Here is a 24493-nt window from a genome sequence, read left to right as displayed (position 1 = left end):
TTGAAATCTTTACTTTTAGTACAGAGTTGATCTTCTGTATATAAAGATAATTAAAAATAAATCAATGAAGAGGGGATGGGAGCACTAGTAAGTGGTGGGATTGTTTGGGATTGTTTGGGATTGTAGGAGGGTGGGTATGGGGGGAAGAACCACAGAAGTTGTACTTTGAAAATTTATATTTATTAAATAAAAGCTTTCTATTTAAAAAAAAAACCTGAATACAGACCTACCATATGATCCAGCCATCCCACTCCTGGGAATTTACCCAAACCAAAAGAAATCAGCACCTGAAGGAGTTATCTGTACCCTCATGTTCATTACAGCACAATTTTCAATAGCTAAGATATGGATTCACCCCAGACATCCATCAACTGTTGACTGGATAAAGGAATTATGGCATATATACACTATGGCTTACTACTCAGCTGAAAAAAATGAAATCCTGCCTTGTGCAATGATGCAACTGGAAACCATTATACTTAGTGAAATAAGCCAGTCCCAAAAAGATAGATACCATATATTTTTTCTGAACCAAGGTAACTATTACAGTACCTGAAATATAATGTATTGGATTGAAACAAACATTTTGAGATTTAATAATGGTTTACAACCCTTGTCTCTTCTGCTGAAGAAGAGAGAGGTTTTTTCTTCACACTATTTGTTGAACTCTTTTACTTAGTGTAGGGTTAACCATACGATCATTAAGTAAACTGGAAATAGATCTTTGCAAAAATTAAGAGTTGGAATTGGAGAGGGAGGAGGGGGATGAGTTGGAGTGTGAGCAGGAGAGAGGCTAGGAGGGGAATTATCACTATGTTCCTAAATTGTATACATGAAATACATGAAACCTATATAACATAAATAAAATTTCTTTTAAAATAATGGGTTCTGATAAAGATGAGAATTATTCACTAAAATATTTTCAGAGACTAAACTTAATAGTACAGATCTAATTATATGTTCATTTTACTTATTGTTTGTATGCATTTTTAAATATAAACATAAATGAGTGACATAGGTATCCTGAGATTTGATTCTTATCTATAGCCCACGTAGACTATACTCCTGAGAAAGTGATCCACTTACTACTGGTTAAATTCCTTCTTTAGTAGAGGTTTAAGCATATGATTATAAAGTAGGCTGAAAGTATGTTATCACAAAAATTAAAAGAAATATAAAAGAATGAGGATGAAGGGTGGGAGTGAGGGAGAAAGGGTGGGAAGTGTTGTTATTTTTCTTACATTGACATATAAATACATGAAATCTGTGCCCTTAAAATAAATAAATAAAATATGAAAGTCTTAGTTATGCAAAGTAAACAAACACTATTTTCTGAAACAATTTCTAATAGTATACATTCAAAATCTGTAATGACTGAAAACTCCAGCCAAAGTGAACAATCACAGATATAGCTGTAACCAATGGAAAGATCCCAGCTTCCAGGTCCAAGTGCTTGGGCCCCTGAACCCATTTCGGTGACCCAGAAGAAGATCCAGGTACCTGGCTTCGATCAGCCCAGCTCCAGCCATTGCAGTTATTTGGGAAGGGAACCAGCAGATGGAAGGCCTTTCTCTCTGTCTCTCCCTCTTATTGTAACTCTACCTCTCAAATAAAGAAATAATTTAAAAAAAAAACATCATCTATTGCAATCCTGTTGACCTTGAAATGAGAGCAGGGTCCTGATGCTGTACCTCAATAAAACATCTCTAGATTCCATCAAGTGGGCAGTGTCTGTTCTGTTCCAGGGGAGGTTTACCTGCCAGGGAAGAATCATGGGCTGGGATGCTTCTGCTAAGGATCTCATTTCTACTTTCTCCAAAATCATTTTATGGAGGACGTGGGCCACTGTGTAGACAGCATTGTAGACTAAATAGCTGGAGTCAGATATGGTCAGCAAGTCAATGTGTCCTGGAAGAAACTCTAAGGAAGTATTTGGTGAGCAGGTTCCAATATGTCCACAAAATGATCCTGCAAGTGAGCAGTCCAGATGAAAAAGCCATAATTTACTGAAGTAAAAGTCTTCTGGGTAGTGAGAAGGCTTTGCCGTCTTGACAAAAAGTTTGAGGCCAGGAATTTCTTCCTTGTGGGGTGAAAAAGAGAAGCCTCCATGCAAAGAGTGCAGCATGTGGTTTGTCTCAGAAATGACAAGATCCCACTTTGATGTCATGATCCACACTTTCCCCATGGTTAAATATGACTGCACTGAAATGTCCACACTGATGAGACCTCTTACATCACCATAGAGAATATGCACATTTGCAGATGAAACTCTGATGCTACTCATGAAAGTGAGATCACTACCCGCATACAACTTCTTTGTGACAGGGAGCTTAACTGTAAAGGCCACACAGATTCCTTTCTTGAGCATCGCTGCTTCAAAGTACTGAAGGAACTGCTCTCCCTTCATGTCATCAGACACAAAGAGAGCCACCCAAGTCCAGCCAAAATGCAGCAACAAGGAGATCATTCCATGGCCCAAAGAGCTGTCACTGCTGGCCATCTGATAGAGTGAGGGAAACTGGTCCTTATCATTTAGCATGGGATCAAAAGGGCCATAGGTGAGCTAAAAGCAAAGAAAAACACAATCAAACTTTTGTGGGATTTGGGTTGTTTCTCGGAACAAGGGATTCCTTCTGCAGTATGCTACTGAGTAAAGACAAAGTGCATGGCAGGAATGGAAAAATCCTGCTATCTTGGCCACAGAGAAGACCATGCTTCACATGCTATTGCTTTAGGTTAATAAATGTACATTTAAAGAAAATCTGTCAGTTTCTGTATGCTCTTCCTGTGCTGCAGTGGGGACTGAGGAAGAAGGAACTTTGGATGCTACTTCACCCAGCCAGTGGTCTTTCCCCATCCTTTCCCAGGGTGGCTGGTGGAGCAGAGCCACCTCCTCCAGCAGCCACCATTGTAGATAACTCTGAGACAGAAATCTCTACTGTGTTGATCTCTTTGTATCTGGAGTGCACTGATTACCACAGGAATCCTGCATTATCTCCAAGGATACAATCACCAACCCTCTTTGATTTGGGGCAAAATAATTTTTCCAAACCAGAATCCTCTAATCACCAGGTGGCCTATGTTTGGCATATACATGTCCTGATTTTTGTTTGTGTAGCAGGTCCCTGGTGAAGTATCTCTAAGTTGCTAGTGCAGACTCTGGGAGACAATAATTATAGCTCAAGTAATTTGATTTATTACATTCATATGGGGTTTCATTCCTGGCTCTATGCTTCTGCTGTGGCAGATTAAGTCCAACATCATGGGAGGTATTGGTGAGTGAACCAGCGGATGGGAATTCTGTGTCTGTGTGTGTGTCTATGTGTGTATTTCCCTGGCCCTCAAATAAAAACAGCAAGACATGAGGACTAGTAAGCACAATTATCACTAGGAATGCTGCAAAGAAATCAATTTGTGTGCCTGGGAAAAAGGGATGATTGGGCACAGGGATTAGGTGAATTCTATTCTAACTTGAATTGAGCCTCAACATTCTGGGTGTAGCCAGTTTGGGTCAGATGAGTTAAGTTCCAACTTGTAACACCAGCATCCCATTTCAGAACTTCATCCAGTTCAAGGCTTGGCTACACCACTTCTTATCCACCTTCCTGCAAACATGCCTGAAAAGGCAGCAGAACATGACACAAGTGCTTGACCACAGCCACTTAACTGGGAGATCTGCATTCAGTTCCTAGCTCCTGGCTTCTACCTGACTCATATATGGCTATTGTGAGCATTTATGGAGTAAACCTGTGAATAGAAGCTCTCTCTCTCCCATTCTCTCTCTCCCTTCCGCTCTCTCTCTCCCACTCCATGTCGGGGTGGTGGTTGTAACTTTCCCAATCCCTCTGTGCTTTCAAATAAATCAATCATCTTAAAAACCTGCCTTGGAAATCTTTGGAACTCACATAGCCATCAGATTTGCCCAAACAGAAACCATATGAGCAATACTTCATATCTTAACATCTAATATTGCTGGGTCTCTGGATCCCTCCCAAGACAGTGCTGTGCTAGGACAGGATACCTCTGTGTGCTGTGGACATTTCTGATGCAGTATGGAGCTGTATTTGCCAATGTCTCCAGCTGGTGGGGGATGGATACACAGGCCCTAGACAGTCATCTGGGGGGAGGCTCTCAGCATTCCCTGCTAATTCCTTTTGTTTCTTCTCCCTCCACTATTAATCACCCCAGGAATTCCCATGGGGTCAGTCTTATACCACAGGGAGATGCCCCATTTCCCTTTCTTCAGAGGTGAGAGAATAGTGTTGGAGGAGATTCCACTATTGTCCTCCAGATTCACAGCTCATTACCTGTGGGGTTTTGTAGAGCTCCAAAAGCGTTCCAAATTCAACAGACAATGCTGATGTGGTTCCAGCAATGATGGCAACATGTCTGCCTTGTGTATGGCAGGTGTAGTTAGGTAAAGGTATAGTGGCCCCAAGCAACCAATACACTATGCTCAATAAGGTGTACTGTTCACTGGCAAAGGCATTGTAGAATTTGAAACCGAGGGTCAGGTTGGGGAGTAGCTGGGGGTTTTTATTGATCTCCTGGATGGCAAAGCGGAAGGCCAGCACATATTGGTAGTTCTTCCACAGCCACCTAAAGAGAGGAGCAGCATCAGGGAGAAGGGTGAGACTACGGAATTCAGAGCAACAACAATGCCACGCCCTGAGGCAGCAATGATCAGACTCAGGCTTCCACTCAGTGGTGCCTCAGCTCTGGCAAAAGGAGGAGGTGTGAGTGAAGTTCCAAGTACTTTAGAAGATTGTGGAATGGCCCTTGAACTCCTCTGAAATCAACCATGTCTGTTCTCACACTCACCTTCAGGAACCCTTTAGGAAAGCCTCGATGTGTCCCAACCTAAGGACAACACCCAGGAGCAAGCATTTCTGTTTTCAGTAATTTCTGGAGTAGGCTGAATACCACCTGACTCATCAGTTGTCCCAAATTTTAGAACTTTCTCCTCCTCAGCTAGGTCCATCTGAGCCATTTGACCCCTGTCCTTGCTATAATTTCCTAATACAATATTTCACTCTGTTCAAGTCAGCTTTAACTTCTTGTTTTCTTTCAAACATAAGAATTTATTCATAAACTCTGTTGGATAATTGGAGATGTTCACTTGGTTTTCATTTTTCTCTGTATTGAATTATCATTTCATATTTTATATTTGCATGTTCTCTCCATTTTTCTATGTAACTTAAGTGAAAATTTGATTTCTTAGAATTTAAGAAGAGCTTTCCTGTTTTATGTACCTAAAAGGGTATATGTTCTGTTATCTCACTATGCATTCCTTTGGAATTCTGGATTTTTCTAATTTCTTACATTTCTTCCATAATTTGAATGCTAAGAAAATTCCTTTCTGGTAATAAGTTACATGGGACTCAATATATTTATCCAGTCATTCCTTTAGTCCTTTGCACTTGGATATGTTTCTATTTGGGGCATAACTAAGAATTTGTCCTTTTCCTCAATATTACAATATATATTCATACAGTTTGTAATTGGCAATGCTTTGCTTATAGTTGAAAGGTATTTCTCTATTATGTCACACAGTGTTGTACATGTTACTCTTATTTGTGGAGTTTGAAATTTAATTGTATCTGATAGGTAAAAATCACCCTTCTATATACATATAATCCCAGGAGGTTTTCAGATCATACAGAGGACTTACTTACTTGTTAACAATGAAGTTGACCCGGGAAATAAATTGTGTTCCTGGCATGTGTCCATAGCTTAGCTCTATTTATTTGAATGATAAATTAAAACCATTGAATAAACTTTTTTCTTTTATACATTTGGCCTTCGTAGTATAATATTTCTTTTCGAAGGGCATAACGCATTCACCCCAGGATATTTATAGCACTTGCTATCAGCTTAAAGTTGGCTAGCTTAATTCTTTGTCCCTGAAGACAATGTTGTCAGTTTTTTTTAGCAGAGATATAATTTTGAGTAAACAGGAGTGGCTGACACAAAGGCAGACTTAGATATTAATATATTTTGAGAAAAGTATACTAAATATTGCTGCAAGCCACAGCATGGATAAAACAGGAAAACATGGTGCACTGCAAGATGTCATCACAAAAGACCACAAAGGATATGAATCAATTCACATGAAGTGTCCATAACAAGCTGATCCTTACAGACACAAGACAAATGAGTGGTATGCAGGAGAGAAAGAATGAAGGATGTGGAGACACTGAAAAGGAGTATGGGGATTTGTAAGCGGGTGATGAACATCTGCAGTTTTATCAGCAATGATTTGGTAACTATTTTAAAGAATCTTGATAAAAAAACTTTATCTCATTATTCAATGATTTATCCCCATCATCTCAGAGAAATATACAGTTTATTAAATAATAATTATCATCAGAGTGTTACAGTCACACAAAATGAATGCCAAGTCAAAGGCCAAATACTGGGCAAACAAGTATGGGATATGCACATAAAATAATTCCTGTCAGTCAGGCAAATAACAACATATCTTCCATCAGCTGTAGGGAAGTTATTTCCCTGTATTGAAGCTGGAGCTTGAAGTCAAACTCCAGAAAGCATCAATCATCTGAGCCCATCAAGGGGATTGAAGCATATGCAATTTTAGACTGTGACAAGCACAAGAGGGCTGCCAGGTCTGCACAAAAAAGAGTGGCCAGACACTTTTCTACCTGGGGAAGAGAAGGCAGAGAGAAATGCCTGGCCTCCTCTTCATGGCATGATCTAAAGCTTTCATCCTAAGATTACCACAAGGCAGGTCCTCCCTGTCTCCCACACAGCATCCCTGAGATGAGAGATTAACTCACCTTCAGATAATCACATCCTATCTCCCTATATCAGACAGAGTACAATCCGTAGCTGCCGCACAACCAGAAGATTCACATGCTTAAAATGTTTACCATAAATGTCCCATTAGGCATCTTGGCTAAGAATATACAAATTAAGAACAGACAAAATCAATGAAACATTGAGAAGGGACAGAACACTGTGAAAACACAGACTAGGAGAGAGCACACAGTAACACTGTGCCTCAAAGGTCACCAGCCACATTATCAGTTGCCCCCAGTGCTTGGCAACCTGCTGAACTGATAAGCATTAAATTCCAAAAGGCACTGACAAGCACCAACACACACCATTTAAACCAACATCTCTCCACCTCACCCTCTTCTGAACACATGAGCATATGGTTCTCTGCAGTGAGTCAGAAGCACACCCCACTGTCACCACCACCAAGGGTGTAGAGACAGGATGTCTTGTTTCTAATCCTCACCACACATTAATGTTAACAGTTACTAAAACACATGCTGCTCAGGTGCGTCAAGCCCAGAATTAATGCAGTTTCTGTGTGGTTCCTGGAGAAGAACCTTCAGGATCCAAGTGACAGAATTGGAGAAGATAAACCCCTTTCTCCTTATGACTTTCAGGGACTTGATGCCTGCAGTCTGTTGGGGCTCAGTTACTGACATGTGGTTAGACACCATCTGTTATGGTGGCACATCTCAGACACAGATGGACTCACTCTCGGGTGCATTTTGACTATGCTCTTGTCAGTACTGACACTCAGAGTGACCCCTTAATCCTAACGCTGACCCCAGACCAGGGTCTCAGTGTCTCAGGACACCTGTGCTCACTCCATGCAAGCAGGTAGGATGGGATCTGGAGTCCCCACATTATGACTCATTCCAAGATGCCCAGGGCTGCTTCTGAGATATCCAAGACAATGGATTGGGCACAGAGATATTAATGTCACTGCTCTGTCCTTAAAGAACTAAGAAGCAAATAGAAAAATGAACAGGAAGACATGGAAGGAACAAGAAAGGAGGGATCCTGTGCCCTTCTTTATTGGCATTTCTGCCACTTTCTGCATACCTTCTAGAATTCTCAGAAAGGATTAAAGAAAGACATAGTGACATACACTCACATTCAATCATAACCACACTTAACATATGCATACAATCTCGAACTTACCAAGACACAACAGTTCTACGCTGGGGACCATGTATAAAAGACATCTGGAGCTTTTCAGTTTCTGGTTCTGGGTAGTAGAGAGGGAAAAATCCACCCAGGATCAGGTCTCCATCTTGGTTGATACTTGGCTTAAAGTAATGATGGCATTGGCTGTAACTCATGCCCTGTGAAGTGTGTATAGTGTGCAGGAGTAGGCACAGAAGGCTCATAGACAACATCTTGCCAGGGTTATCACAATGCAGAGATGAAGCCCAAAATGTCAGTTGAGAGAAGGGAACAAGGAGCTGGCAGGTGGTGGCTGGCTCAAAAACCTGTAGAGAATTGCTCTCTGTGCAGGGCGCAGCTGATTCCCAGTATTGCTGTGTGCCAATCTAGTGAGTCAGAAAGGGGCACATCTAGCAACTACAGGGAGTCATTTCTAAGGAAGTGAGACATGCAGTGAGACATTGCCCTTAGTGTCCCTGTGATCAGCACAGCACTTGGAACTCGGCCTTTTCATTGCTTCACTGTGTCCCATACAGAAACTCAAGGGATCACCCTGCCCTGGGGCCCTGCACCTGTCACCCTCCATTCTGGGGGAAAACACATTTGAAAAACATGTTTTGGACTCTCATTCCTCTCCTCCTTGTGTGATTTCATCATGGCCCAACAAGGCACTGGGGACCACTGAATGATTGGACAGCGCACAAATGGCTGTTAGTCCAGTGCCCTTCTTGGTGTGTTTGGCTAGTTCTGAAAGAGTTGGTGCTGGGATCAACAAAACATCCAGTTGCATCATTCCACGTATCTGCAGGATAGAAGTCAAGGGCTGATATTCATCACTGATGACTCTGTGCTCCCCACCCAGTCTCTTCAGTGCTGTATCTAACTAATATCACTCTCAAGTCTACAGAACTCTGCTGGGAAAAAATGGGCTTTGTGATTGTAAATGTGTAGGCATATCCAGAAAAGGGTACAAGTTCACTCCCACATGTACCTCTGCACACTATTAATCCAGTTTCCCACTTCACTGATGCTCTCCCCATTCAAAATTCTGGAAGCCCCGTCAGCATTACATGGTTTCCATGTGACAAATGAAAGGAACTATGCTCTGCTCCAAACACTGACTTCCTCATCACACTTATTTTCCCTCACTTTTCAGAGAAAACATCCTCAACAGTATTTCCTTGCATGTTTTTAATGGATTACTTTAAATTTCATTGATTTTGCTTCCAAGGAAATGATTCAATTTGATATCTATATACATTGCAGTTAGCTCCATTCAAGTATTTGCTGTGTATTTTACTTCACATGCTTCTCATCTGTATATGTTGACTGCACTTAAAGTCTACTGACTAAGCACTTTGCAAGTGGACAAAATGGTGTCCCTGTTTTCCTATGATGACGTGCAAGACAGCACTTGACCTCACTGGTCTTGTCTAACTGAAATTCTGATTCCTTTGTCCAATATCTCCCTGGGTCTCTAAACTCCCAGCCTGGCAACCTTGGTTCTTTTCTACTTCTGTGAAAAATGACATAAGAATTTTGTCAGGATTGCACTACATCACTTTATGGCTTTCAGTATTATGTACATTTTAACACTATTAGTCCTTCCAGGCCATGAACATGGGATTTCTTTCTATTTATTTCTGTGTTCTAAAGTTTATCTCAAGATTTTACAGTTTTCAGTTTACAGATATTTCACTTCCTTCCTCAGTTACTATCTAGCTTCTTTCTTTAAGATTTATTTCTTTATTTGGAAGTTAGAGTTACACAGAGAGAAAAGCAGAGGCAGAGAGAGAAGTCTTCCATCCGCTGGTTCACTCCCCAACTGGCCGCAATAGTTGAAGCTGTGCCAATCCAAAGCCTGGAGCCAGGAGCTTCTACCAGATCTCCAATGTGAGTTCAGGGGCCCAAGCTCTTGGGCCATCTTCTACTGCAGAGAGCTGGATTGGAAGTGGAGCAGCCAGGACTCAAACCAGCACCCATATGGGATGCCACTGGCAGATTTACGCACTGCACTGCAGTGCTGGCCCCTATCTATAGCTTCTTCATCATGCTTGTGCCCTTGATGATTGTTATTCTTCACTGTCAGAAATGCAGTGGCAGCCCCATGGCCTTCATCAATAGACCAGATCTCCATTCCACAAGACTCACTCACCTGCTCATGATGTGGAACAAAAAGTGCTTACTCAATAAACACCTGAAAGATAAGTAACTGATGGAATAATGGTGCAATGCAACACAAGTCAGAGGGGACAAGTGTTCCTTAGGTCAGGAAGGTATAGGACTAATTAGGTGTGAAAAGATGTCACATTTTCTAGATTCCCTTCAAGAACTTTTAACAGGATTTAAAATAGTGGCGTTACTGAAATCTTGGTCTTTTAACAGAGGATTTGAAGTAGTGGCATTACTGAAAACTAGGTCCTTGTTCCTGGTGGTATATCAAAATGATGAGGACAAGGTTTGTGGGTAAAAGAAAGGCACAGTTTAACCTATCAACAGATTAGGAGGTAGTAGACTTCTGAGTCTCAAGAACGACCATCCTGCACAGTAAGGAGGTTCTGAGGTCTTCAAGGAGGCTGCAAAGGAGTTGGGCTGCTAAGAAAGGTGCGGAAGCTGGCTGGCTGTCTGATCACAGGGTATCTCAGATGTCAGCACAGCTCTGGGAAACTTACTTGATGGCTTGACTTTATCATGAGGAGGACATAGCAGGATATCTTATACAACTATCACAAAACACTACTTGATCTCTGGTAAGCCAGACATCAAGCTCATCACAAGATTGCCACTCAGTCCTTGAAATATGCATTCAGTCCTTGTGAAGGCTTGCAAGTGGAAAGATTAACCCTATCCTGATTAGACTGATTATATTAAAACACTGATTGGTGTGGGTGGGGGGCAGCGCTATAGCATAGCAGTTAAAGCCACCACCTGCAGTGCCAGAATCCCTTATGGGCACCAGTTCCAAGTCCCAGCTGTTCCACTTCTGATCCAGCTCTCTGTTCTGACCCAGGAAAGCAGTAGAAGATGGCCCAAGTGCTTGGGCCGCTGCACCTGTGTGGGAAACCTGGAGGAAGCTCTGGATCCTGGCTTCAGATCATCTCAGCTCTGACCATTGCAGCCAGTTTTAGAGTGAACCAGTGGATGGAAAACCTCCCTCTCCCTCTCCCTCTCCATCTCCCTCTCCCTCTCCCTCTCCCTCTCCCTCTTCCTCTCTCACTCTGCCTCTCCCTCTCCCTCTTTCCCTCTCCCTCTCCCTCTCTCCCTCTCCCTCTCCCTCTCTGTATAACTCCAACTTTCAAATAAATCCTTAAAAAATAATTCAGGTATATCTGTACCCACATCTGAGAGCCAATAGCCACTGAATGACTCCTCAGGTAGACATTTCCTGCTACAGGATAGTCCCTCTATTATGGACACTACTTTCATACAGAGATGTGAACAGTCAGCAGCCAACATTCTCAGTGTTTAGGGGAAGTACACACTGGCTCTAGACAGGAATATTGTGGGAGGTTCTGCACATCCAGTGCTGATTACATCTTCCTTCTCATGACCACTATCAAAAATCTCACAACCCAGGAAAATTTCTTCGGATATGTTTCAAACCATGGAAATTGTGTAGTCTACATCCACACTTCCCTCTCATCAGATATGAGGGAATGGTTTGTGGTAGAATCAAAGATTTCTCCAGAATTCACAACACATTTACCTGTGGGCTTTTGAAGAGATCCAAATGGGTTTCTATTTCAGCAGAAAATGCTACTATGGTTCCACCTATTATGGTAACAGATTTGTCTTGTGCCTGGCAGCTGTAGTTGATGATAACTCAATGCTTTCCAGACCACCAATACAGAGTATTCCACAAGGGGAACTGACCACTGGACAAGGCACTATAGATTTGGAAACCCAAGGACAGACTGGGGGATAGGTGGAGGAACCTCACTGATCCTGTGGATGGCAAAATGAAACACCAGAAATTATCAGAAGTTCTTCTGCAACTACCTAAAGACAGGAGCAGCATTTGAGAGAGGAGTCAGATCATGTAATTTAGGGAGCTCCTTAACAATACCCTGAAGTACTGTCAGACCCAGGCTGTCATTCAGTGGTTCTCCTGCACTTGCTCATGAAGCTGGGGTGACTGAGGTTACCAGGGTAGTAGAAGATCTTGGAACAGCTCTTCTGTCACTGTTATGTAACAGTGTCCAAATCACTGAGAGAGGTTTGCAGGGTGAGTGGGGTGAGGTGACATTATGCTGAGTGATACAGCTGTTAACCAGATTGATTTGTCTTTTCTAAGGTCCTATAAATGCATGACACATCAATGAATTGATGAGATAGCAAGATATCCTCCAGGGGCACGAATTAGGAGTATACGCATTAACCTCCATGAATACTTAGAAAATCTTGATGCTTCCACCATGGACTCTCATTTTTATCCTAAGCAGAAACAAATGTTCACTTAAATATTCATAGTCTAGTTGAATGATCAAAGTTAAGGGTGATTCAGCTAGTCAAACAAAAGTTAAGCCTTTTTAGCTACCTGAGGAATTTAGTGTGGAAAGTTGGCACAATTTCTTCTCTAATATATCAAATCTGAGGAAAGTAGTTGTGTTCAATCATGTTTTCCTGGAAAAATAAGCATTTGATTCATGACTTCTAATTTATTGTCATAGATATGAGCTGTTCATTCAGTTTTCTTACATGTTTATCTCAGTAATAAACAATTCTTTATCATTTCAGCTTTAATACTTAAACATCCTCAACTTTTTCTAAATACCTTAACCAAAAATATGAGTTCATGGATTTAAAAATAATTATCACATGTTATTTCTCAAAGATTTAATGTTCTATATTCTCATTACAAATTCATTTTTTTCTTCCCTTAGAATTAGGCCCTATTTTTGTTAGCTGTTTCAATCCATTCATACTTTCAACATTTGTTGAACCATTCCTTATTGGACCTGGAATTGTGGTACAGCCACTTAAGCCACCATCTGACATAACAGCATCCCATATCGGAGCAATGGTTTGAGTCACAGCTGCTCTTATATCATTCACCTTCTTACTAATTTACCTGGGAAGGCGGTAGAAGATGACCCAAGTACTTGGGCCCATGCCACCATGTGGGAGGACCAGAGTTCCAGATATCAGCCTTTAGCCTAACCCATCCTCAGCCACTGCTGCCATTTGGGGAGTGATCCAGCAGATAAAAGATCTCTTATTCTCCCTGTCTATCCATCACTCTGTATCACTCTGCCTTTCAAGGAGAAGGAGGCTGGGAGGGAGGGTAGAGTGGGAAGCATCATTAAGCTCTTTTTTTAAAGAATTATTTTTATCGATTTGAGAGAATTACAGAAAGAGGTACAGTCAGAGAAAGAGAGAGTTCTTCCATTCTGCTGGTTCATTCCCCAAGTAATCCAATGGCCACAGCACTGGGCCCCCATTATGTCTTAAAACCACATATGTGGGGGTCAGCATTGTGCCATAGTGGGTATAGCCATTGCCTTCAGTGCTGGCATCCCAAATGGGTGCCAGTTTGAGTCTCAACTGCTCCATTTCAAATCCAGCACTCTTGTCCCACATGGAAGACTTGGAAGAAGCTCCTGGCTCTTGCCTTCATATCAGCTCACCTCCAGCGATTGCGACCATCTGGGGAGTGAACCAGCAGACGGATCTCTCTCTCTCTCTGCCTCTGCCTCTCTGAAACTCCTCTTTTCAAATAAATAATCTTTTTTAAAATGTGTATATATAACATTTGTTCTCTTTATAAAAACATTTTTCAAAAGAGGAAATCCAAATGGCCAAAGGCACATGAAAAAATGTTCAAGATCACTAGCAATCAGGGAAATGCAAATCAAAAGCACAATGAGGTTTCACCTCACCCCAGTTAGAATGGCTCACATACAGAAATCTACCAACAACAGATGCTGGTGAGGATGTGGGGGAAAAGGGACATTAACCCACTGTTGGTGGGAATGCAAACTGGTCAAGCCACTATGCAAGTCAGTCTGGAGATTCCTCAGAAACCTGAAGATAACCCTACCGTTTGACCCAGCCATCTCACTCCTTGGAATTTACCCAAAGGAGTTAAAATTGGCAAACAAAAGAGCGGTCTGCACCCTAATGTTTATTACAGCACAATTCACAATAGCCAAGACCTGGAACCAACCTGCATGCCCATCAACGGTAGACTGGATAAAGAAATTATGGGATATGTACTCTTTAGAATACTATACCGCAGTAAGAAACAACGAAATCCAGTCATTTGCAACAAAATGGAGGAATCTGGAACACATCATGCTGAGTGAAGTAAGCCAGTCCCAAAGGGACAAATACCATATGTTCTCCCTCATCAGTGACAACTGACTGAACACCAAAAAGGAAACCTCCTGAAGTGAAATGGACACTATGAGAAATGGTGACTTGATCAGCATAGCCCTGACTGTTAATGAACAACTTAATACATTATCCCTCTTAGTATTTTTTTGTCTGTTCTACTTAATATGACTGGTTTAATTCTGTAATTATCACACAGTTATTCTTAAGTGTTAAAAATTAACTGAAATGTGATGCCTGTTAAACATAAAAGTGGGAATAAGAGAGGGAAGAGATGTATAATTTGGGACATGCTCAAGCTGACTTGCCCCAAATGGTAGAGTTAGAAACATACCAGGGGATTCCAATTCAATCGCATCAAGGTGGCATGTACCAATGCCATCTCACTATTCCAAGTGATCAATTTCAGTTCACAATTGATCATAATGAAAGGACTAAGAGTCAAAGGGAGCACATAAACAAGTCTAGTACCTGCTAACACTAACCGATAGAATAAATAAAGGGGAGAGTGATCCAACATGGGAAGTGAGATACTCAGCAGACTCATAGAAGGGCAGATGTCCTAAATAGCACTCTGGCCTCAGAATTAGCCCTAAAGGCATTCGGATCTGGCTGAAAAGCCCATGAGAGTATTTCAGGCATGGAAAGCCAAGACACTCTGGCAAAAGATCTCTGTGAGTGAGATCCCAGTGGAAAGAACAGGTCTTCAAAGAAGGAGGTACCTTTCTCTGAAGGGACGAGAGAACCTCCACTTTGACTATGACCTTGTCTAAACAAGATAAGAATCGGAGAACTCAGAGGGCTTCCATAGCCTTGGAAACTCATGACTGGTGCATAGGGAGACTACTGATGGCATAGACAGGAGTGTCAATTGGTAAAGTCAACAACAGGAGTCACTGTGCACTTACTCCTCATGTAGGATCTCTGTCCCTAATGTGCTGTGCATTGAGATTTAATGCTATAACGAGTACTCAAACAATATATTTCACTTTGTGTTTCTATGGGGGTGCAAACTGTTGAAAGATTTACTTAATGTATACTAAACTGATCCTCTGTAAAAAAAAAAAAAAAAGAAATTATCAACTCCCAACTTGACTCTCACTGGGATTAAACATGACAATAGGTCTGATCTGATTTCATCATCATTTAAAAAATCATCTATTATTTTTCACTTTATGTTTCTGTGTGGGAGCAAACTGTTGAAATCCTTACTTAATGTATACTAAGCTGATCTTCTGTATATTAAGATAATCAAAAATGAATCTTGATGTGAATGGAAGGGGAGAGGGAGTGGGAAAGGGCAGGGTTGTGGGTCGGAGGGACAGTATGTGGGGGAAGCCATTGTAATCCATAAATCATACTTTGGAAATTTATATTCATTAAATAAAAGTTAAAAAAAAAGTTCTCTGTGAGTGAGATCCCAGTGGAAAGAACAGGTCTTCAAAGAAGGAGGTACCTTTCTCTGAAGGGACGAGAGAACCTCCACTTTGACTATGACCTTGTCTAAACAAGATAAGAGTCGGAGAACTCAAGGGGCTTCCATAGCCTTGGATACTCATGACTGGTGCATAGGGAAATTACTGATGCCATAAACAGGAGTGTCAATTTGTAAAGTCAACAACAGGAGTCACGGTGCACTTACTCCTCATGTAGGATCTCTGTCCTTAATGTGCTGTGCATTGAGGCTTAATGCTATAACGAGTATTCAAACAGTATATTTCACTTTGTGTTTCTATGTGGGTGCAAACTGTTGAAATCTTTACTTAATGTATACTAAACTGATCTTCTGTAAAAAAAAAAAAAAAAGAAAAGAAAAGAAAAGAAATTATCAATTCCCAACTTGACCCTCACTGTGATTAAATATGACAATAGGTCTGATCTGATTTCATCATCATTTAAAAAAAATCATCTATTATTTTTCACTTTATGTTTCTGTGTGGGAGCAAACTGTTGAAATCCTTACTTAATGTATACTAAGCTGATCTTCTGTATATTAAGATAATCGAAAATGAATCTTGATGTGAATGGAAGGGGAGAGGGAGTGGGAAAGGGGAGGGTTGTGGGTGGGAGGGACGGTTTGGGGGGGAAGTCATTGTAATGCATAAGTCGTACTTTGGAAATTTATATTCATTAAATAAAAGTTAAAAAAAATACTCTACCTGCAGCGCCAGTACTCTGGTTCTAGTCACAGTTGGGGCACCAGCTTATCCTCGTTGCTCCTCTTCCAGCCCCGCTCTCTGCTGTAGCCAGGGAAGGCATTGGAGGATGGTGGAGGATGGTCCAAGTGCTTGGGCCCTGCACCCGCATGGGAGACCAGCAGGAAGCACCTGGCTGCTGGCTTCAGATCAGTGCAGCACGCTGGCCATAGCAGCCATTTGGAGGGTGAACATATGAAAGGAAGACATTTCTCTCTGTCTCTCTCTCTCACTATCTAACTCTGCCTGTCAAAAAATAAAGGCACAAAGAAGACATTATGACACCCCCAAATGAACATGACATTCCAATACAAGATTATGAAGATGATGAAATAGAAGAAATGAAAGATACAGATGTCAAAAAATTTATGATAAGAACATTTAGAAGTTATCAAAAACAAATGCATGGGTGGATGTCACACAGACACAAGCAGGGAGAGCACAGACACCCAGGGCTCCGAGTCCACACATCAGCGCAGGAAGGGGAAGTGAGCTCAGTAACCAGAGACATTGGCGGGGAAATGGTGGACAGAATCTAGAGCGAAGCGGGCTTTGAGGCGGGAAAGTTCATCAGACTGACTACAGGAGAGAAGGAAAAAAAAGGGGGGGGTACTGGTACAAACAAGTTTTTCTCTCTCTGCCAACCTTACAAAGGTGAGCAAGAGACAAAGAGCAGGCCCCACGCAGGATATAAATAGCAAAAGGGGAGAGCTAAGGCTACAATTCAGTAGCCTAGGCAACCCAGTGGGAGTCTGCAGCAGAAACTGAACTGGCACAGACTCTTTGGGTAGAAGCCAGAAATCAGAAGCTAAATACCATCAATTCTGCTCAGCCGTGCGGTATTACTTACCTCCTAAATAAAAAAATAAAATAAAATAAATAAATATATAGAGAGAGATTTACCACACATAACCTAAGGGTGTCACCTTTGCACACCTGTAACACTGAAGAACCAAGCAGAGCTCTCAGGCCACACCCATCTCAAGCCTCCAAGGCTCCTCCAACAGCAGGCAGTCCATTTAACACAGACATAGTATAAATAAAAACAAAAACTCACAGTGAGGGAAGAAGAATTAACAATGCCAACCAACAACCACAAAAATCGAGGGAACAAGATCAACGATGACACTATGATGCCTGCAAATAAAAAAAACACACACACACACACACACCAAGCCAAGATTATGAAGATGATGAGATAGAAGAAATGCAAGATACGGATTTCAAAAAATTCATGATAAGAACATTTAGCACTTTTCAAAAGCAAATCCTTGAACTACAGAAATCCTTATTGGACAGGATTGAAAATCTCTCTTGTGAAAATGCAATCTTAAGGAAGAATCAAAATGAAATGCAGAAACTAGTAGAACAGGAAAGTGTGATAGTGAAGAGAAAACAAAATGAAATGAAGAGCTCAATAGATCAAATGACAAACACATTAGAAAGTCTAAAAAACAGTGTCAGTGAAACAAAAGAGAGAATATCGGACTTAGAAAACAGAGCACAGGCAGAGTTAGAGAGAGAGACAGAGAGAAAGGTCTTCCTTCTGTTGGTTCACCCCCAAAATGGCCACTATGGCCTGCGTGCTGTGCCAATCTGAAGCCAGGAGCCAGGTGCTTCCTCCTGCTCTCCCATGAGGGTGCAGGGTCCACACACTTGGGCCATGCTCCACTGCCTTTCTGGGCCACAGCAGAGAGCTGGACTGGAAGAGGAGAAACCGGGACAGAATCTGGAAGCCCAACCGGGACTAGAACCTGGGGTGCCGGCACCGCAGGTGGAAGATTAGCCTAGTAAGCCACAACGCTGGCCACTATCTTCACTTTTCTTAATCTGTCTTCTCCCGGATTCAGTAAGCTCCCTCCCTATTCTGTCATCTTAGCTCCTCCTGGAGGGCGTATTCTTTAAACAACTATCATCATTTCTTCATTAATTTGAACCAAGAAAATCATAAATATTCTATAATCTTATCTTCCAAAGCCTTTTTTGACAACATACTTATTTTTCTAATATTGAGGCTACCAACTCAAAAATAGTATGGCAACTATTATTGTAATAAACATGGAAATTACACAGTGAAGTAAACTGTGTAAATTTAAACATATATAATGTACTATATATATATACATTTTCCTTCTGTGACACATTAAATTTGATTTCCTCAAATAATTTGATTAGTGGATTTTCATGTATACGTATGGCGAAGTTCCTGATACTGTTCTACATATGGGTAATAGATCCAAGCAAGCCAGGTTTAAAATCCAGGCAAATCCATCTATAACCAGCAGATGTACCCTGTGCTTACATGCAAGCTCTGTGATCTTGTATTTAACAATAGGCTCACAGACTGTCCTCACTAGTTGTGGCAGGCTTTCTTTGTGACATTGCTTCATTTTTCAGAGTCATTTTATGATATAAAGTGGACCCAATTTTATTTTCCCCAACAATGTCTCACAAAGCACATGAGCTATAGCACACATATATACAACATTATAGCAGACATAGCTGCTATGAGATATATCAATAATCCACATTTCTTAGCTTTGCATACATTCCCAAAAAAAAGAATATGTTTGGGCAATTTTTTTCCTTCCTATTCTTTGTAATGAGCTATATTAGGATATTTTATAGCATTTCATCCTACAGTGAGAAATATTATTATTCTATGACCTCTCATTATTAAATTATAATTCAAAATGCTACACAGAGCCAAACTCACTCTCTTCAGAAAGAACAGTCTCTTCAACAAGTAGTATTGGCAAACTGATTTCCACATGCAGACTCTTGAAATCATTCTGCTACCTTAAAGCCTATATAAATATCAATTCATAATTGATCAAAGATCTAAACCTAAGCCCTGAAAACATCAAATTACTAGAGGAAAACACTGGGGAAACACTGCAAGACATTGACTTAGGCAAAGACTTCTTGGATAAGACCCCAGAACTACAGGCAATAAAGGAAAAGATAAGCACATGAGATTACATCAAACTAACTAACTTCTACTTAGCAAAGGACATACTCATCAAGGTAAACACGGCTTACAGAATGAGGGAAAATATCTACAAAATATACATCCAATATCCAATAAAGTATTAATATCCAGAATAGGAAAGGAAGAGGGAGGAGAAGGAAGGATTGGAGGGCAGAAATGTTGGGCAGAATCCCTACATTCCTAAAGTTGTACTTGTGAAATGCATGGAGTTTGTATTCCTTAAATATAAGGTTTCTTTGGGGGGAAAAGGACCTCAAGAAACTTAACAACAACAAAACAAACAATCCAGTAAAGAAATGGAGTAAGGAATATGAACAGGCATTTTTCAAAGGATGAAATACAAATGGCCAACAAACACATGAAAAGATGCTCTGGATCACAAGACATTAGGGAAATGGAAATAAAACGCAGAGTGTGGTTTCACCACACCCCAGCTAGAATGGCTATCATCCAAACTTCGAGCAATAACAAGTTCTGGAGACTGTGTGGCGGGAAAAGTACTACAATAAACTCTTGGTGGGAATGAATGAAAAATGCTACAATCATTATGGAAGATGGTATGGGGATTCCTCAGAAAAACAATACTAGTTCTAAGATACATTCCAGCTATCCCACACGTAGGCAAACAAAGATATAGAAAGGAAATTAAATCAGCACATGAAAGTCACTTGCACTCTCATATTAGTAGCAGCTCAATGCACAATAGCTAAGCTGTGAAATCAATCTACATGTCCATCAACTGATGAATGGATGAAGGAAACACAAGATGTATATGTATATATATATATATATATATATACACAAATATATGGTGAAATATTAATTATCAGCCATGAGAAAGAATGAAATGTGCACACTTGGAACTGGAAGTCATTAAGCTAAATGAAATAACCATACTCCCCAATCCAAAATGTCATAATTTCTTTTACATGTGTTAGTAAATATATACAGAGAGGATAAAAATTGTGTGGATCTCAGATCATTTGCTATATAGTTAAAAATATTGCTTCACTGAATCATCAAGTTAATAAAAAACATACCGCACTTTCACATGTTACAAAAGAAATTGAGGGGCGGTGCTGTGGTGCAGCAGGTTAAAGCCCTGGCCTGAAGCACCAGCATCCCCTATGGATGCCAGTTTTACTCCTGGCTGCTCCTCTTCCAATCCAGCTCTCACTATGGCTACGGCCGGCATGCTCCGCCAATCTGAAGCCAGGAGCCAGGTGCTTCTTCCTGGTCTCCCATGTGGGTGCAGGGCCCAAGCACTTGGGCCATCCTCCACTGCCCTCCCGGGCCACAGCAGAGAGCTGGACTGGAAGAGGAGCAGCCGAGACTAGAACCCAGTGCCCATATGAGATGCCAGCACCGCAGGCGGAGGATTAACCAAGTGAGTCATGGCGCCGGCCCATGTCCACTGTCTTGATAATATATTCGAGGCCAGGAGTTTCTCCCTTGTGGTGTGAAAATGAGAAGCCTCCATGGACAAAATGCAGCACGTGTTGTGTCTCAAGCACAACAATATCCCACTTTGCATCTATGATCCACACCTTCTCCAGTGTTAAATAGAATTCACTTAGGAATTCGATGGTATAGAGACTCCTTACATCACCATATAGAATATGCACATTTGCTGATGAAATGTTTATCACCTCTAGGCAAGAGATTTCAGTTTCTGCATACCTTGACTTAGTGTCAGGGAGCTTTTCTGAATAGGCCAAACAGACACCTTTCTTTACCATCTCAGCTTCAATATTCTGAAGGAACTGCTCTCCTTTCATATCATTAGATACAAAGAGTACCACCCAAATCCAGCCAAACTGTGGTAGTAACGAGTGCATTCCACAGACCAGAGAGTTATCACTGTTGGCCATCTGAGAGTGATAGAAACTTGTCTCGCTCATTTAGCATGGGATCAACAGGATGATATGTGATTTGAAAGGAAAGAAAACCATCATGATCTGATGAAGGTGGGTTACGAGTTGTCAATCTTGGGAAGTGAGAAAAAAAAAAACACTGCTCTCCAACAGCACATCTGAACACAATGATATTGGGAAGACAATGTCCAGCATAGACACAGCCAAGTTCTATTACCTGGGATCAGAGAAAACAATGCTTCAATGCCTATTGCTTTTAGAAGAAATGTAGATCTTCATTCATAGCATGAAAGTGAGTAAGATACCCATGTATCTTCATGGCAAGCCATGGAGAGAAGGAGATATGATTTCTGGTTGCAGAATCACCAGGACATTGGTGTTTCCCACTTCTCACTGCATGTCACAAGAGGTTAACAGCCCCACTACAACTGGGATTACATGTTACCTCTGAGACAAACAACTCTTTACTGTGCTGATCTCCTGAGGGTTTGAATCCTCCTATGCTATTCCAGTCTGAGCCTGATGGTAATGGGTGCACAATGCTACCTGTTTCCCGTGGGTCTCCTTTAAGAATCTCTGAAATGTGAATGCAGATCCAGGGAGGCAGCTCAATTGGATCATGTAATTGGGTTCCTGACACCTACTTGGGAGATTTGTATTGAATGCTAGGCTCCTGGCTGCACCACAGCCAATCTGCACCAGCACCATGGTGGGTATTTGGTGACTAAACCAGTGAATAGGTGTATACTGTCTGCCTGAATTGTTTCTCAGTCCCTCAAACACACAAAAAGATTTAAATCTCTGAGTTGGACATGGAAAGTAAACTGGGAACCCTGTGAATGAATCTGCTACATGTGACAAAGTCAGGACTGGGCATAGGGAGAGAGTGAAATCTCATCTAACTGTAACCAAACCCCAAATATTCATTAATGATCTTTGGGATTGTCATCGTCTTCAGTGGGGTCCTAAATGGAAAATACAAGCCCAGGTCTTTATATCCCCACAACTAACATAGAGTCATCTTAGGACATCTCTGTGCTGCGGGTATTTCCTATGAAGAGTCAACAATCAACATTCCTAACAGGTGGGGATGGATACATTGGCCCTAGACAGAGATCTGGGCTGAGGCTCTCAGCATCCACTGCTCCTTCCCTTTCTCACAGCCTAACGAATTCCCCAGAATTTGTTTCAACTAAGAGTAGTATATGTGTAACTGGCTTCCACATGACCCTTGCATCAGATGTGACAGATCTGGTGGGAGATGGAAACATTTCTCACCAGAAGTCACAACCCATTTACCTGTGGGGTTTTGTACAGCTCCAGTACCATTCAAGTTTCAGCTGAAAATGCTGATGTGGTTCCAGCAATGATGGCAACCGTCTTGCCTTGTGTCTGGCAGATGTAGATAGGGATGAGATGATGCTTTCCAGTCAACCAGTACACAGTACTCCTCAGCGTGTCACTGGTAACAGAATTGTAGAGTTGGAAACTGAAGGTCATGCAGGGGAGTAGCTGGGGGTCCTTATTGATCTCCTACATGGCAAAGTGGAAGGCCAGCCCATGTTGGTAGTTCTTCCACAGCCACCTAAAGAGAGGGGCAGCATCAGGGAGAAGGGAGAGACTATGGAATTTAGAGCAACAACACAGCCATGCCCTGATGCAACAATGGTCAGACTCAGACTTCCACTCAGTGGTTCCTCAGCTCTGGCACATGGAGGAGGTGTGAGTGAGGTTCCAAGGGCTCTAGAAGATCGCAGAAGGAACCTGAGACTCCTCTGAAGCAAACTGTCCCCATGATCACACTCACCTTCCCAAGCCCTTCAGGAAAGCCTTGATGTGTTCCAACATGCGATTTCACTTCTACTTAGGGATGGAACCCAAGAGGCAAGCATCTCTCTTTTCAGTACCTTCTGAAATGGTTGAATACCATCTGACTTGTCAGTTACCCAAGCATTCAGGAGCATCTCTAATCTATTCACCAAAGCCATTTTCTTGAGACCTCTCTGTAATTTTCCAGTAATGTATCAACTCTTATAGAAGCAATTTCATTCAATTATATTTGCCTTGAAAATAAGCATTTGGTTTAGAACATCTAATTGTCAGAATATTCACAATGTTCACTCAATTTTTATTCACTCTTTTCCTATTGCTCAGGATTCTATTTTATCATTTCACATTTTATTGTTGAACATTCTCTGCATTTTTCTATCTTAAGCAAAAATAAGAGTTCTTGGGATTTGATAATGGCTCTCAAATGTTACATGCCCAAGAGAGTGGATGTTTTGTTTTCTCACAATGGATAACATTGCTCCTCTTTCTAGGAAATTTTTCTTATTTCTATATTTCATCCATAATTTGAGTGTTAAATTCATACCTGTTAAAATTATGTGGGATTAAATAAATTTATGCAATCATCTGTTGGTTGCTTTTCATTGATTCATGTGTTTGAAGGTTAAGATTAACAGACTGTCATTTCAAGTTGTGTCAAATTCATGAAATATTTTACACAATTTCTACTTGCAGTGTTTTATTTTTAGGATAAGTGCATTTTTTCTCAGTTCATATAATTGATTGCATTTGGCACACAGTTTAAAAATTCACCAACACACCAACAGTATGAAACTAGACAGCATTATAAGTTATTCCTCCCTCAGAAAAATAAAACATAAAAATAGCTACAAAAAATAGATACCTTGGAATAAATTTAACCAAGGAGGCCAAAGATCTCTATGATAAAAATTATAAAACATTTAAAAAAAGAGTAGAAAACCTTAAAAATGGAAAATTCTCCCAGGTTCATGGATTAGAAGAATCAATATCTTCAGAATTTCCACACTACTGAAAGCAATTTACAGGTTCAATGTAATCCCAATCAAAATAACAATGACATTCTTCTCAGATCTAGAAAAGAAATGCTGCTAAAAGTTATAAGGAAATACAAGATACCCCAAATAGCTAAAGCAAACCTATACAACAAAAACAAAGCACAAGACATTGCAATACCAGATTTCAAGAATTAACACAGGGGATTTATAATCAAAACAGCCTGGTATTGGGCTGGAGCTGTGCCACAGCAGGTTAAAGCCCTAGCCTGTAGCACTGCCATCCTACATGGGTGCTGGTTCTAGTCCTGGCTGCTCCTCTTCCAATCTAGC

The 24493-nt window shown here is 41.1% G+C and overlaps 1 pseudogene; it reads right to left on the bottom strand.

Moving 5' to 3' along the window:
- Positions 1-23326, bottom strand: part of LOC127490050 (vomeronasal type-2 receptor 116-like) — a 44036-nt pseudogene extending 20710 nt beyond the window's left edge.
- Positions 23327-24493: the final 1167 nt, after the last annotated feature.

The sequence above is a fragment of the Oryctolagus cuniculus genome, chromosome 16, assembly GCF_051225735.1.
Source record: "Oryctolagus cuniculus isolate XC-2025 breed Fujian yellow rabbit chromosome 16, ASM5122573v1, whole genome shotgun sequence".
Lineage (NCBI taxonomy): Eukaryota > Metazoa > Chordata > Mammalia > Lagomorpha > Leporidae > Oryctolagus > Oryctolagus cuniculus.
The sequence above is the reverse complement of the archived record's forward strand: the minus strand, read 5'-3'. Positions and strand labels throughout refer to the sequence as shown.